Source organism: Suncus etruscus, chromosome 1, assembly GCF_024139225.1.
Source record: "Suncus etruscus isolate mSunEtr1 chromosome 1, mSunEtr1.pri.cur, whole genome shotgun sequence".
NCBI classification, from domain to species: Eukaryota; Metazoa; Chordata; class Mammalia; order Eulipotyphla; family Soricidae; genus Suncus; species Suncus etruscus.
In genome coordinates, this window is record NC_064848.1 from 133,536,885 (window position 1) to 133,550,472 (window position 13,588).

Here is a 13,588-nt window from a genome sequence, read left to right on the forward strand (position 1 = left end):
CCTTATTATGCAAGATATAAAAGGAAAAACTTGGATAATTGCGGAGGGCAGGGCAGAATAGCGACTTGAGCAGTACCTGATGGTTTATGCTGGGCCAGGTATAAAAAACATTTGGAGAGATTCTGCCTGCTTTGTATCTATCCCCATTTCTTTCTTCTACAAGGGCCTCCCCGGTCAACACTAACCAGTGAATATCCATCTATCTTTCCTTCTGTCTCAGAAACCCCTGGATGGTGGCGACAGACCTCAGTCTCCAGGATGTTTCTGTCTCTCCCCTTTCTCTCTTCTCTTGGGTGTGTAGCATCTACACTAAATGAATTCTGAGAACATTTTGTTAAGTTCACGCAACATCTTTTAATGTTTTTAAATGTTTTTAATTAATTTGAGATAGCTTTTATTATTGGCCATATCTTTTCCTACAAGGAACTATAACATCCATATATTTTGTGCTAAAATTATTAATATTCATAAGTTAAGATGCTTATTTTCAGTTCTTCACATATTTAGTTATTATTTAATTTTCTAATTACTATTCTTGGGTAGTAATTTTAATTATAATTACTATTTTTTTGGGGTTTTTTTTTGGGGGGGCCACACCCGTTTGATGCTCAGGGGTTACTTCTGGCTAAGCGCTCAGAAATTGCCCCTGGCTTAAGGGAACCATATGGGACGCCAGGAGGTCGAACCGCGGTCCTTCCTTGGCTAGCACATGCAAGGTAGACACCTTACCTCTAGCACCACCTCACCAGCCCCTATAATTAGTATTCTTTAACAGAAAATAAATTTAAAGCATTTTCCAGGGATGCTACTATATAAATATATATTATATTTTTTTTCTACCTCTTGATGTGAGGTTCTGAGAGGAAGTATATGTTCCTAGTTTTGGTTTAGATTGGGGGATTAGGTAGTGCTGGGAGTTGGACCAGAGTCTCCCTGAATCCTGATGTTGGTATTTAAAAAATGGTCTTAGAATTTGTATTCTGGAAATTTTAATTCATATTGAATACAGTAAATGTATTAATTACACTTTTGGTTTAAACTATGTTAATAATTTAAATACTCCAAAATGTCACTCAAATGTTTAAAAAATCATCCACTGTTAATTTCATGATGTCTTTAGTATAAAAGTTCTGTTTTCTATTTATTACTATAATAAACCACCCTTAATTTTAAAGAGCTAAACATGTATTATAAATAATATAGATAGAATTGTATGTTTTTATTTCACCTTTATTAACTATATATCTGTTAACTCATGCTTATAAAAGGATATTTAGCAACTCAAAATCATAAAAAAAATTCTGAATAAAATTTTATTAGAAGAAAATTTCAAATTACATTTGGAACTTATGCTCTCCTTTCCTCTATTCCAAATGTCTATTCTAAAACTTTAATAAAATATACATTGCAAAATGAATATATTTTGAAGTAGCTGAAAAAGGAAAGTCAGGTGCATAGAATCTGGATAAAATAAGTAAAATTATGGGAGCATAGAGAATAAGGCATTTCTCTTGCATGCAGCCAACCATGGCCTGGCATCCCCTATGGTCTCCTGAGTCTGCCAGGAGTGATTCCTGAGTGCACAGCCAGGAGTTACCCCTCAATGCTGCCAGGTGTGGTCCACCACCGCAAAAGTAAAATTTATATTCTTTATGTGAATCTAACCATAAGATTTTATGGGCCATTTAATAGATTATCATAGAGTGTTATAAAGAACTAAATTCAATATTACATTTCTTTATGAAAAATGTGGGTTTTTTTTATACTTGGATAGGTATGGAGACTATTATGCTGAGTAAAATTAGAGAGAAAGAGACAGATATAGAATAATCTCACTCATTTGTAAAGTATATAAAATAAAAATATAGCATAGTAATAATATCTAGAAACAATAGATATGTGGGTTAAAAACTTGCCTCAAGTAGTGAACTAGTCCAGTTAGGTTAGATAAAGGACCCCTATGACAATGATAGTTGGAACTTATTTCACTGGACAAAAATGGAGTGCTAAAGGGTCATAAAGTAATATGAATAATACATACCCTTAACTAACAATAGTGCAAACCACAGTGTCAAAAAGAAATAAAAAAAAAAAGAAAGGGGGAAGGAAAAGTAAAATGTCTGCCAAGAGACAGGCAGGGGGGAATTGGGAAGAGAAACTGGACACAGGTGGTGGAAACTGATGAATGGTGGTGTAGTTCGAATGACTGAAACTCTATCATGAACAGTTTTGTAGCCACATTGCTTAAAGAAAGAAAATAAATAAATAAATAAATAAACATAAGGGATCAGAGTGATAGCAAAGAGGGTAGGGCATTTGCTTTGCACAGAGCCAGCCTGGGTTCAATCCAAGACATCCCATGTGATTTCCCCAAGCCTTCCAGAGTGATTTCTCAGCTCAGAGCCAAGAGTAACCCCCTAGTGCTACTTGATGTGCCCCCCAAAAGAAATAAAAATTAACATAAAAGAAAAATGTGGGTATTTTTAATCATTTTTGTTTAAATGTTGATGTGATCAGCAGTTAAAAAACATTGTCAATCCTTCTCTGAAATCAACTACAGTTGTACAACATAAAGAAGTATATAACCCATTACAGATATCATTAGCAGTCACCTTATTCAGTGCCTGAGAAAATTAATGGCCAAAATCGAGAATGACTCCTTTAATTTGCTCACATTCATCTTTAAAGTCAAAAGAGTGAATGTTCTATTTTCAAAAGATAGGGCTAGGCAATTTATCTTTGTTCATACTGGACAGAATATCTCTGCCCATCAGTTCTTCTACAAGAAGTAAATGGGAAAAAAAAAGTGAAAGGTGAAGAAAAATGACACTATGGTTTGTGTTAGGAGGAAAAAATAACCTTTTTAATAAAGGATGACAGTATATTAGATAAAAAATTGATGAAGAATCATAGAGTAAGTTTGAGAAGAAATTTCAAAGAAAACTATAATAGTGAAATAAACTATTAGGCTGTGATGAACCCAAGACAATGAAAATAAAATATAAATTATTTAAATATCTAAACTCAGAGGTAGAGCACATATTTTATATGTATGAATTCCTGGCTTTAATATTTGAATTTTCATTATTGTCTACCTCCTTAGCACCTAAAGTACCCACATATCCCTGTCAACCATAATAATAGCTAATAAAACTAGTTAACTAATAGCTAAATTATTAGAATTTCTGAATTCTGGTGTTATTAGATTATAACCATAGAACTGAATAAATAATTACATGTTTATATAAATAGTAAATAAATTAAAATACATTACTTTTTATGAATAATTAAAACTGATAAAAAGAAAGGAGTAAAAAACAAAATTTTTTTTGGTTTTTCGGACCACACCCATTTGATGCTCAGGGATTACTCCTGGCTAAGCGCTCAGATCGTCCCTGGCTTGGGGGGACCATATGGGACACCCGGGGATCGAACAGCGGTCCTTCCTTGGCTAGCGCTTGCAAGGCAGACACCTTACCTCTAGCGCCACCTCACCAGCTCCTAAAACATAATTATTTTTAATAAAATAAAGAACCTTGTAGAACAAGAACCTGAAAAATAATCATGATTGTGATTTAATATAAGATGGCATTTTGAGGGGAATTTGAATTGCCTTCTCTCGAGTATTTCCTTCACCCAGGGTATTTATTCACCACAACTGTACAAAGAATAAGTGAAAGTAGAGAAACTCAAGGCCTACAAACAGAACCTTAGTTAGGGATCTCTAGCCACATCACTAATGAAAAGAATCATTATAAGTTTTTTGGAGTCACTGACAAAGAAGAAAGTGAATTTTGTAGTATTTTTTTAAAATAAAAATAAATCAGGGGCGGGTGCTATGGCGCTAGAGGTAAGGTGTCTGCCTTAGCCTAGGTCAGACCGCGGTTCGATCCCCCAATGTCCCATATGGTCCCCCAAGCCAGGAGCAACTTCTGAGTACATAGCCAGGAGTAACCCCTAAGTGTTACTGGGTGTGGCCCAAAAACCAAAAATAAATACATAAATAAATAACATCAGATATGAAAATCGTCTTGGGCAAGACAAACACGGCATATTTTACTAATACTCTGTTAAATTGTCAAGATCAAGAAAAAATTAAAGAATGAAGAATGGTAAAATAAAAGCAGGCTAAAATGGCAGGACAGAAAAATGTGAATTAAAGTCTTAAAACAGAACAGATAAAGGAAAATAAAATTAACAAGAAACTAAGGGAAATTGGAATAAGGCCTAGAATTCAATTAATGGCATTGTACCCATGCTTATTCCTGTTTTTAGTCATTTACAGTTGTTATTTTGTAAGCTGTTAATTTTAGACAACACAAGTGAAGGGCATATGGACATTACTAAATTGCAAGTATTTTACAAATCTAAAGATATTTAAGAATAAATTTTTAAAATTCTATATCTCAAGCAAAGTGTTCAATAAAACTTTCTATTATAGTAATGATGTATTGAAACATTATTTGTACTCTTTGATTTTGATGCATTAATTGATAGTTTTTCCTTTGATATTTGTATTTCTCGATATGAAATTACTATGACTCTTTTCCTCAAGCATGGTTGTGGAACAATGGAATCCTCAGTTCGATCAAGCTTTTAAGGATTGCAGGCTTGGCAGTGTAAAGAGAATATGAAATAAATTATTTTCTTCTCATGACTTAGGTAATTAACTAACTACTTTCAATCATAATAGCCTCATATGAAAGGCTTCCTCCTGTATACTAGGTAGTACTAGGTTTCTCTGGTATGATGTAGGTGAAAGAAAAAGAAGAAAACAAAGACAGAAAGAAAAAAGACAGAAAGAAAAAGAAAGAAGTAGAAAGATAAAAGAAGGAAAGAAAGAAGGAAAGAAAGAAAGATGAAAGAAAGATGAAAGAAAGAAGAAAGAAAGAAAGAAAGAAAGAAAGAAAGAAAGAAAGAAAGAAAGAAAGAAAGAAAGAAAGAAAGAAAGAAAGAAAGAAAGAAAGAAAGAAAGAAAGAAAAAGAGAAAGAAGAAATGAAAAAAATAAAGAGAAAAACTTGAATCATCAAATGAGTGGATAGATGATTGAGTCAGTCTAATTTGGCTTAAAGAGAATCACAAGAGTCACATGCATTTACACTCACTTCAACAGTACATATTTAGGATTTATTCTTTCTAAATTTCTACTGTTAATAAAACTATAATAATAAAGAAAAACCCTCTTGTATAATATAATAATACATAAAGCAACCATCCTCTGACTTGGAATGTTAATGATATTTCTAAATTCTGTTTTAGACTTTCTACTCTAGCAAGTACTTTACAGACTCAAATACCTATGAATACAGTTTTTTCCATCAGCTTTTATTCTATTGAGATTTGTAAGATATGCCATTTATTTTTTGCAACAGGTTGCCATTTGTGAATCTGAGTGTTAAATTGATGTGCTTTGTGGCCACAAACTCAGAGAAGCCCCAAATATTTTCACCAAGCAACATTTCAGTACCCACTTTATCTGCTTACCAATAGTGTGAATCTAGCCTTCTTTGTTTATACAGAGAAACTGTTAATTTACAAAGAACTTTTATTCTTTCCTTGATCTGCTGAAGTTCAGAAAAGAAGTTCCCTGACTTACAGTTCAAGATGACCAATTTCGTATCTCCATGGTATCTTAGTGCATTTCAGAGAGGAAAGAGGAGTTTGATAGCATATCTAGGAAATAAATAACACAGCATTTGCCAACTGCAGTTGTCTTTAATGCCTGGGTAACTTGGATTTGCATTAAAAAACAGCTACAGTTTAAGGGCATAATTTATAGTGCATCAAAAATGCCTGATCTTTTTAAAATTCCCTATACTTATTATCTGAGTACATTTTTACTGCCTCTTTAGAGATTTAGAGGTTTTTATTTTCCCCTTGAAACTGTCAGTTTGAAAATTTATAGTAGTATTCCAAGTAAGCTTTCTTTAATTCAACATAGTCATAATGAGTTTATTCCTAATTGACATGATTTTTCTTTGGAGCCAGACTAATGCGATTTGCTGATCATAAGGATTTTGTAAGTAAATAAGATGTCTACCATTATTTCTGTCTTCAAGGTGCCCCAAACTTGGAATTATTATTATGATCAGCATGTTATGGCTGATTGTGTATTTAATAACTTGGATTTCTAGAATAAGCCTCAGTAAAATATGATCTTGTTGCCTCTGCGTATGATAGAAGTTCTTGGTTGAGTGATAATAAAAACTACAATTGAATTTCAACTACCCCTATCTTAGTTATAAAGGTACAAGTCACTTTTAAGTTTATTATTATTGATTATGTAAAGTAATATTTCTGTGTTACTACTTATGAACTAGATAATTTTAGACAAAATAAAGGAACATTTTACATAACTATAAATATAAGAAGATATTTTAAATTATTAATTAAATATTTTAATGGTCAGAAATATATTATAATAACAAATAATTTTTGAGTGAGACCCTGAGTTTGATCTTCAGAACTAAAATATTTATATTTGGCTGATGAATGGTTATATCTAAAGAATCTAATGAAGTAATGATTTTAACTTAGCAGATTGTTTATGTAATAGTTGAATTTCTTAATTTTGAATATTTAAATCTGATTTTTATAAACTAATTTTTAAGATTTTATTCAGTACTCAGTATATAAACTCCATTTGCATAATACTTTTATATACATGATTTTCATTATAAAGCTATGATTTGAGGACAATATGCAAAGAAGTCAAATTTCAACAACTAAAAATGCTCATTTATAGTGGTGAAACTGCATTTTAAAAAAGTTTAATTTACTAAATTTAAGATTTAGCATTTACAGTTTCTTAGGAAAATTATCATTAAGACCTTGAAAATATATGGTTTTTAAAATCAGGCCAGTGCAATAAATTATTAATCTAAATTCATAAAAAACACATTAAAACAACTAGTAAGACAGAGTATCTATGAGTTTGCTGTAATTTTACTGCTTGCTAAGCATGTAATGCAGGTAAAGTCTTTCCTATTGCTTAAACAAATAAGGCAAATGTGTGATTTAATTTTTTTTCTCAACTCTACCCTATCAGTTCCCTAAATTTCTGATTAATCAGTTTAGTAACACAATGTTTAAATATAACACAGTAAGGGAAACCTGTTACCACAAATTATTCCTGAAAGTCCCAGAGCTTTAACCCACTCACAGGTCTTAATCAAGTAAGTTAAACCATAAAATATATACAAATATGGCCTTAATCATTAATTTTTCTCCCTCTACAAATTAATTTCAAGATATCCTGCTCTATTTAATTTTATCATTCTGTGTGATAACACTCCTCCTACTCCCTTCATAAACAGTGCAGTCTTTTCATAATCCAAAATTTATTCTCATTAATTTCAAGTAATTTCGAATAGCATCTCCCCCTACCATCATCTTTACATATTTAGCTAGGTACATCATCACAAAAATTAGTGTTAATGTGAATATAAGTCAAAGAAAGAGGAAACTTTAAGAAAGCCTATTTATTCAAGAATAAATAAAAAATAATTTTTGTTTGTTTATTTTGTGATCTGGCACTAATTAACACATGTAATTCCTGACAAAGAGCCCAGATTCTCTTTTAATTAAGTGAAGAAAATATAATGAAGTACAAATCCACAATGGCAGTGTGGGGTCCTGGCTTCTGAAAAAGGGGGAAGCCATTTTGTAAAGGACCACATGTTAGGATTCTCTTTTCAAGCCTAAATTTCCACTAACAGCACATTGATTACCTGACCATGCAAGTAGCATATCTAGAAAGGAAGCAATGGAGAGGTAGGAAGGTACCCTAGAAAATAGTCAATCGTCTTAATAATCATCAGAAGCTAGAATCTCCTCCTGCCCTCCCTACATAAACTTGCTTGTGACCTTGGCAGGGGTCATCTCCTCTGGGAGACAGCCCTGACTGGTCAGTTTGGGGCTTGTGGCTTACAGAATAAAGTTTTGTTTTGCTTTATTCTAATTATGTAGACTCATCCTTTGACTCCAAACCCTAACAGCACAAAATAGATTTTTGTTTATTTTCTAATTTATTTTATGTCAAGTTGTCAATTTAGGCTTCTGATCTCCATCCACCCACCCAAAAAGATTAATAGAAATAAGAACATTTATGTGCATATTAATACCGTATATATCTTGGCAGGTCAAACACCAAAGAACGATTTAAATATAGAAATAGCAGCTTATTATGACATTTTATGACATTTTAAAAGAAAGATCAAAAAATAAATTCTGTGTTCAAAAGAAAATGCCATCAACTTTGATTCATAAAAATTAAATAGCACAATGTAATATTTACATAAATTCAATAAAGTTCTAACAGCAAAATAAAATATTATTGATAGAAGCCAAACCATAAACATATGTTATTATGATAAAACAATGTGTTAGGTGCTGTGAAGAACATTTCTGATAGAATAAAAAGTATGTCCCCATCACCACCTCCAGGTGTTATCCCAGAGTGCAGAGCCTGGAATAAGTTCTGAGTACGGCTGGTTGTGGTCCCAATACAACCAATCAAAAGAGCAAACAAACAAACAAACAATAACAACAAAGCAGAACAAAGAATAATATCCACTTAAAAGAATATACACCAGTATTGGTGACAAACTAAAAGAACAGAATATATAAATCTTTAGTCCCAGAACCTTAGCATCTCACTTCTGAGTCCTCACAATAGCTATTAAGTATCTTCTTCATGGCCAATATTCACTTAAGATTTGGAATCTATGATAAAGAGATAGTATAGATGTTAAAGATCTTGCTTTGCACAAGACCAAACCCTATTAGATCCCTGGTACCACATAAGGTCTCCTGAGTAATGCATAGAGAAGTAATATCAGAACACAGAATCCAAATCTCTCAATATTTTCAATCCCTGTTCCTCCTATAACCAATAAAAATTTTTAGTTTGAATGTAACATTTTCCAAGCCTAACTTATAAGTCTAAGTGTCTTCAACTTCCTTTTGACTTTTATTCTATTACCTTGATCAATTTCTATACTTAAAGTAAATTAAAGTAGGTTGCAATTCTGTGGCACATGAAGCATGCTGCTGACCCTCCTCAAAAAAAAAAAAATTCAGTCTGAGCTGCTTGTTGTACTTTGCAAACTGTCAAATTGATAATTCTGAAGTGCCTCTATAGTGCAAAAAAAATCTCCTTAAACACACAGACCCAAATATTTGATTCACATGAAATTGATGCAATCATGGCTGAGGCAGAAAATAGCAGAAACATGGCAGCAGTAGCACATGAGAGCCTGAAGATATATTGAGATCAGGTCTTCCCATTAAGTACTTAAGAGTGAAATCCCTGAAATCCTTCAAGTCCAGTAATGAGGCATCCAACTACTAAAGAGGAAATACCAGCCTTCGTGTATTGAAAATCAAGTTCACAAAGCGATTGTTGGAGAAAAACATGGTGACAGTGGCACAGTGAGTGACTCTAACTTTGTCCCAGCTTTGTCCTGTTGAACTGCAGCTCTGGAGAGCCACATGGGTCCATTGGCAGGACAAGCTCACAGGACACTGACAAATTATGACAAAAATAATCTCTTCAACAACTGGTGCTTAGAAAACTTGTCAATTATATGCATAAAAGAAAAAGAAGGCCTCTTTTTCTGCCATGCACAAAGGTCAAATCAAAATGTATTAAAGACCATAATATCAGAGCTGAAACCTAAGATACATACAAAGATCAAATCAAAATATATGAAAGATCTTGAAATCAGAGCTGAAATAATAAAATACATACAGGAAAAATTAGGAAGAACACTTCATGACATTTAAGCTACAGACATCTTCAAAGATGAAACACCACTGCCTGAGCAAGTAGAACTAAAGATAAACAAATGGGACTACATTAAATTGAGAAGCTTCTGCACCTCAAAGGAAACTGTGACTAGGATACAAAGACTACAGTGGAATGGGAAAAATTATTCACCCAATATCCATAGATAAGGGATTAATATCTAATATATACAAGGCACTGATAAAACTATGCAAGAAAAAATTCTAATAGCATTCGAAAATAGGGAGAAGTGAAAAGACATGTTCTGAAAGGCCAAAAGGCATATGAAAAAAATGTTCCGCATCACTAATTGTTGGATAGATGTAAATCAAAACAACAATGAGATATCATCTCACATCACAGAGATCAGTTCCATGACACAGAATAAAAAAGAAAAAACAGTTCTGGCACAGATGCCGGTGTAAAGGGACTCTCATTTACTGCTAGTGGAAATATGTATTGAATGTTTATTGGTCTAGCCTTTGCCAAAAACAATGTGGTTTTTCTTCATAAAACTAGAAATTGAGCTTTCATATTATCCAACACTATTTTTCTGGGGATATACCTTACAATTCCAAAAATACCATGCAGAAAAAATCCTCCCCATTCCTATGTTCTTCTCAGAACTATTTACAATAGCCAGAATCTGAAAACAACTCATGTTCAAGACAGAGAAATGGCAAAAGAAATTGTGATACTTCTACACAATGGAATTTAAGGGGAAAAATGAAATCATAAAATTTAATTATACTTAGTTGAATATGAAATCATTAATGAGTTAAGAGTGTTAGAGGGAAAGGGATAGAATTAAAATAATTTCACTTACTTGCGTGATATAAAGAATAAAAAGATATTATGGTAATAATATCCAGAAAAAATAGACATGAGGGTCCAGAGTGACAGCACAGAAGTATAAGGCTGACCCTGACCGACCTGGGTTTAGTTCCCTACATTCCCCAAGCCTTTCAGAAGTGATTTCTGAATGCAGAGCCAGTAGTAATAGTTATAACTGATCACTTAGGACAAAAATTGGCTGCTGAAAATGCATAATGAAATGCATAATACATGTTCCTTTATGAACAAGATGCAAAAAGTGTCAAAAAGTGCAAGTGTCAAAAAGGGGAAAAGAAGGAACAGAGAGAGAAGATAATGTCTGGCAAGAGGCAGATGTCTGGGGGAGGGCATAGTGGATGAGAGTGAAAATGGGGATTTTAGTGGAATTTGCACTGGTGAAGGGTGAATGACTAAAATGAATGACTAAAACTCAATCATGAACAATTTAGTAATCACAGTACTTAAAGAAAAAAGAGAAAAAAAAACAAGGCAATATGAATATGTGAACACAGATCTAGGGCAAAAGTATTTCTTTAAATGAGAAATCACACACAAAAAAAAACACCTTAAACATTAAAGTCATATAATAAAATCAAACAAATGCTTGGAACATATGTTTTAATGAATAATTATTAATAGCTATTCTATAATTAGTTTTCTACAATTGCATCTGTATATCTTGAATATTTATGTGTAAGATAATGACATGTGACTTAATTTTCTTTAGATATATTGAGCTAATTTAATCTTTTTTCTGACAAGTGTGATAGATATTTATTTTCTTTTAATCCTGGTGACATAGAAAAGTTTTGTTCAGCTTTGTAATTAATTTTTATTAATGTTAAATAAATAATGTAGAATTGCTTTCCAATATGGGGGAAATACCAACTTTTGATGAACATTTCCTTAGTTTCTTGAACTATGACTAATCTGAAATATATTTGAGCTAAAGACACTTAGCTGGATAATTTGTTATTAATGATGTCACAATGCCAGGAGGGGAAGAGATCCATTGTGTGTGACAGGACTTTTCCTGGAAACTATCTATATGTTAGGAAGCATATAACTAAATTATATATAAAAATAGCTGGAAGCCATATAAACAGATCCTAGTAAACCAAATTAAATGTAGCCATAAATAAACTTCACATTCCAGAGCCTACTACTGCAATATCACTCAACAAAAGCATGCAGGTGTTGAAAGAAAGGAATTGAAAACAACTTTTAGTAGTTTCCCTATACTATCTAACCCATGGAAATTTGTAAACTCATTGCAAACGTATCACAAGAATCTCCTCTGTAAGTTCTTAGAATAGTGAGTTTCTCTTTGGTAAAAATAACTCTATTATTTATTTTAATTTACTTAAGCAGTTTTCATGACATTCTTGTGCTTAATTGTGCTCTCTCTTACTCTCTCCTCCTCTTTTTACCTCTCTAGTTCACCTTGTTTTTTCATCACTAGAATAAAAAGCCCCCTGAAATATAGCAGGGTTGGCAGCTATCAAAGGAAGTGAGTAGAGATTTGAAATTTCATTGTTTGGAGATGATTATTTCTTCTTTAGTCTGTAACATATCCAGAAGTTCACTGAAGGGTATCAGCTACTCCATGAAGAACTATGAACTGAATTGAAACCACATCCTGCCAATTTGCAGGATTTTCTTGTCTATTCATATCATTCCCACTTTTCCAACAAAAGTGAGGGTGGGGCTATTTTTATATAATGAAAAAATTTACTATATCATTTTAAACTAGTTTCCTCAAGTTGTTTATTATAAAGCCATATGGATTCTGCTGCTGTTTCTTTATGCATCTATTCTTCTGATATTCAATTATTTCCATCTGGTCAAAGATGAAATTTTACTCTTTACACCTTTATTCTGTTTCCATTTGTAGTGTTCAAAGTTAATCTATTTCTACCATCTTACAGCAATGTATAGGAATGAAGATTCCACACTTATGTTTTTGGTTTTGTCAGTAAGTAAAGAAAAACTTAAGAAAGGGAAAAAAGAAGAAAGGGACAAAAAATTAGTGAGTTTTACAACATAACCACAAATATTACCTAAATTTTATTGTGATTGAAGTTTATTTACATAGAATTATTTACAATACATAGTGACAATGAATGAAGGCATTCCCACCACCAATGTTATCCTCCCTCCACTCTTTTTCCCAGTATGTCTCCCACATCTCCCTCCTTTACCCCCCAGAATTATTTACAATACATAGTGACAATGAATGAAGGCATTCCCACCACCAATGTTATCCTCCCTCCACTCTTTTTCCCAGTATGTCTCCCACATCTCCCTCCTTTACCCCCCAGAATCCTACTGCAAATGGTCTCAGCCTTACAGCTTGTTATAGATTGGGTATCTATTCTGGTTAGTGTTCCAGTCTGATCATTGTTTTTTATTTACACTACATATTCATATGACTGGTCCTGGTATCATTCTTTCCCCCCTCAATTTATGAGGCTGAATGATTCAAATTATTCTATTCTGTTGGAGGTAAAAAGGTTAAGGGAAAGAGAAGAAAAACTTTGGTATCAACTACTAAAAAAAAAAATCACTGAATAATATCCACGAAAGTGGAAAGAAAAAAGTGGAAGAAAAAGAAGGAAAATAATATCAAAAAAACAAACAAAAATAAACAAAACAATACCAGAAAAAGTGCTTCAGTGGCCGGGTTTGTGTTTCCCCACTTTTTTTTTTTTTTTTTTTTTTGTATAGGCACATCAAGTATTGGGGAAGGAAGGAAATTCCCATGGCCTAAAAGATTCAGGGTTTTTCCACTCTTGAAGCATATTGTCATGGGAACAACCACTGGCTCCATATCTTCTCATTGCCTTATCCCAGTTTTTTTTTTTTTTTTTTTTTTGTGGTGTCAGGAACATTTCTTCTCTGTTTTGGATGAGAAAATAAGGCCACTATAGCAAGCAATCTTGGTATTTGCGCAGGTCCTAGGACAG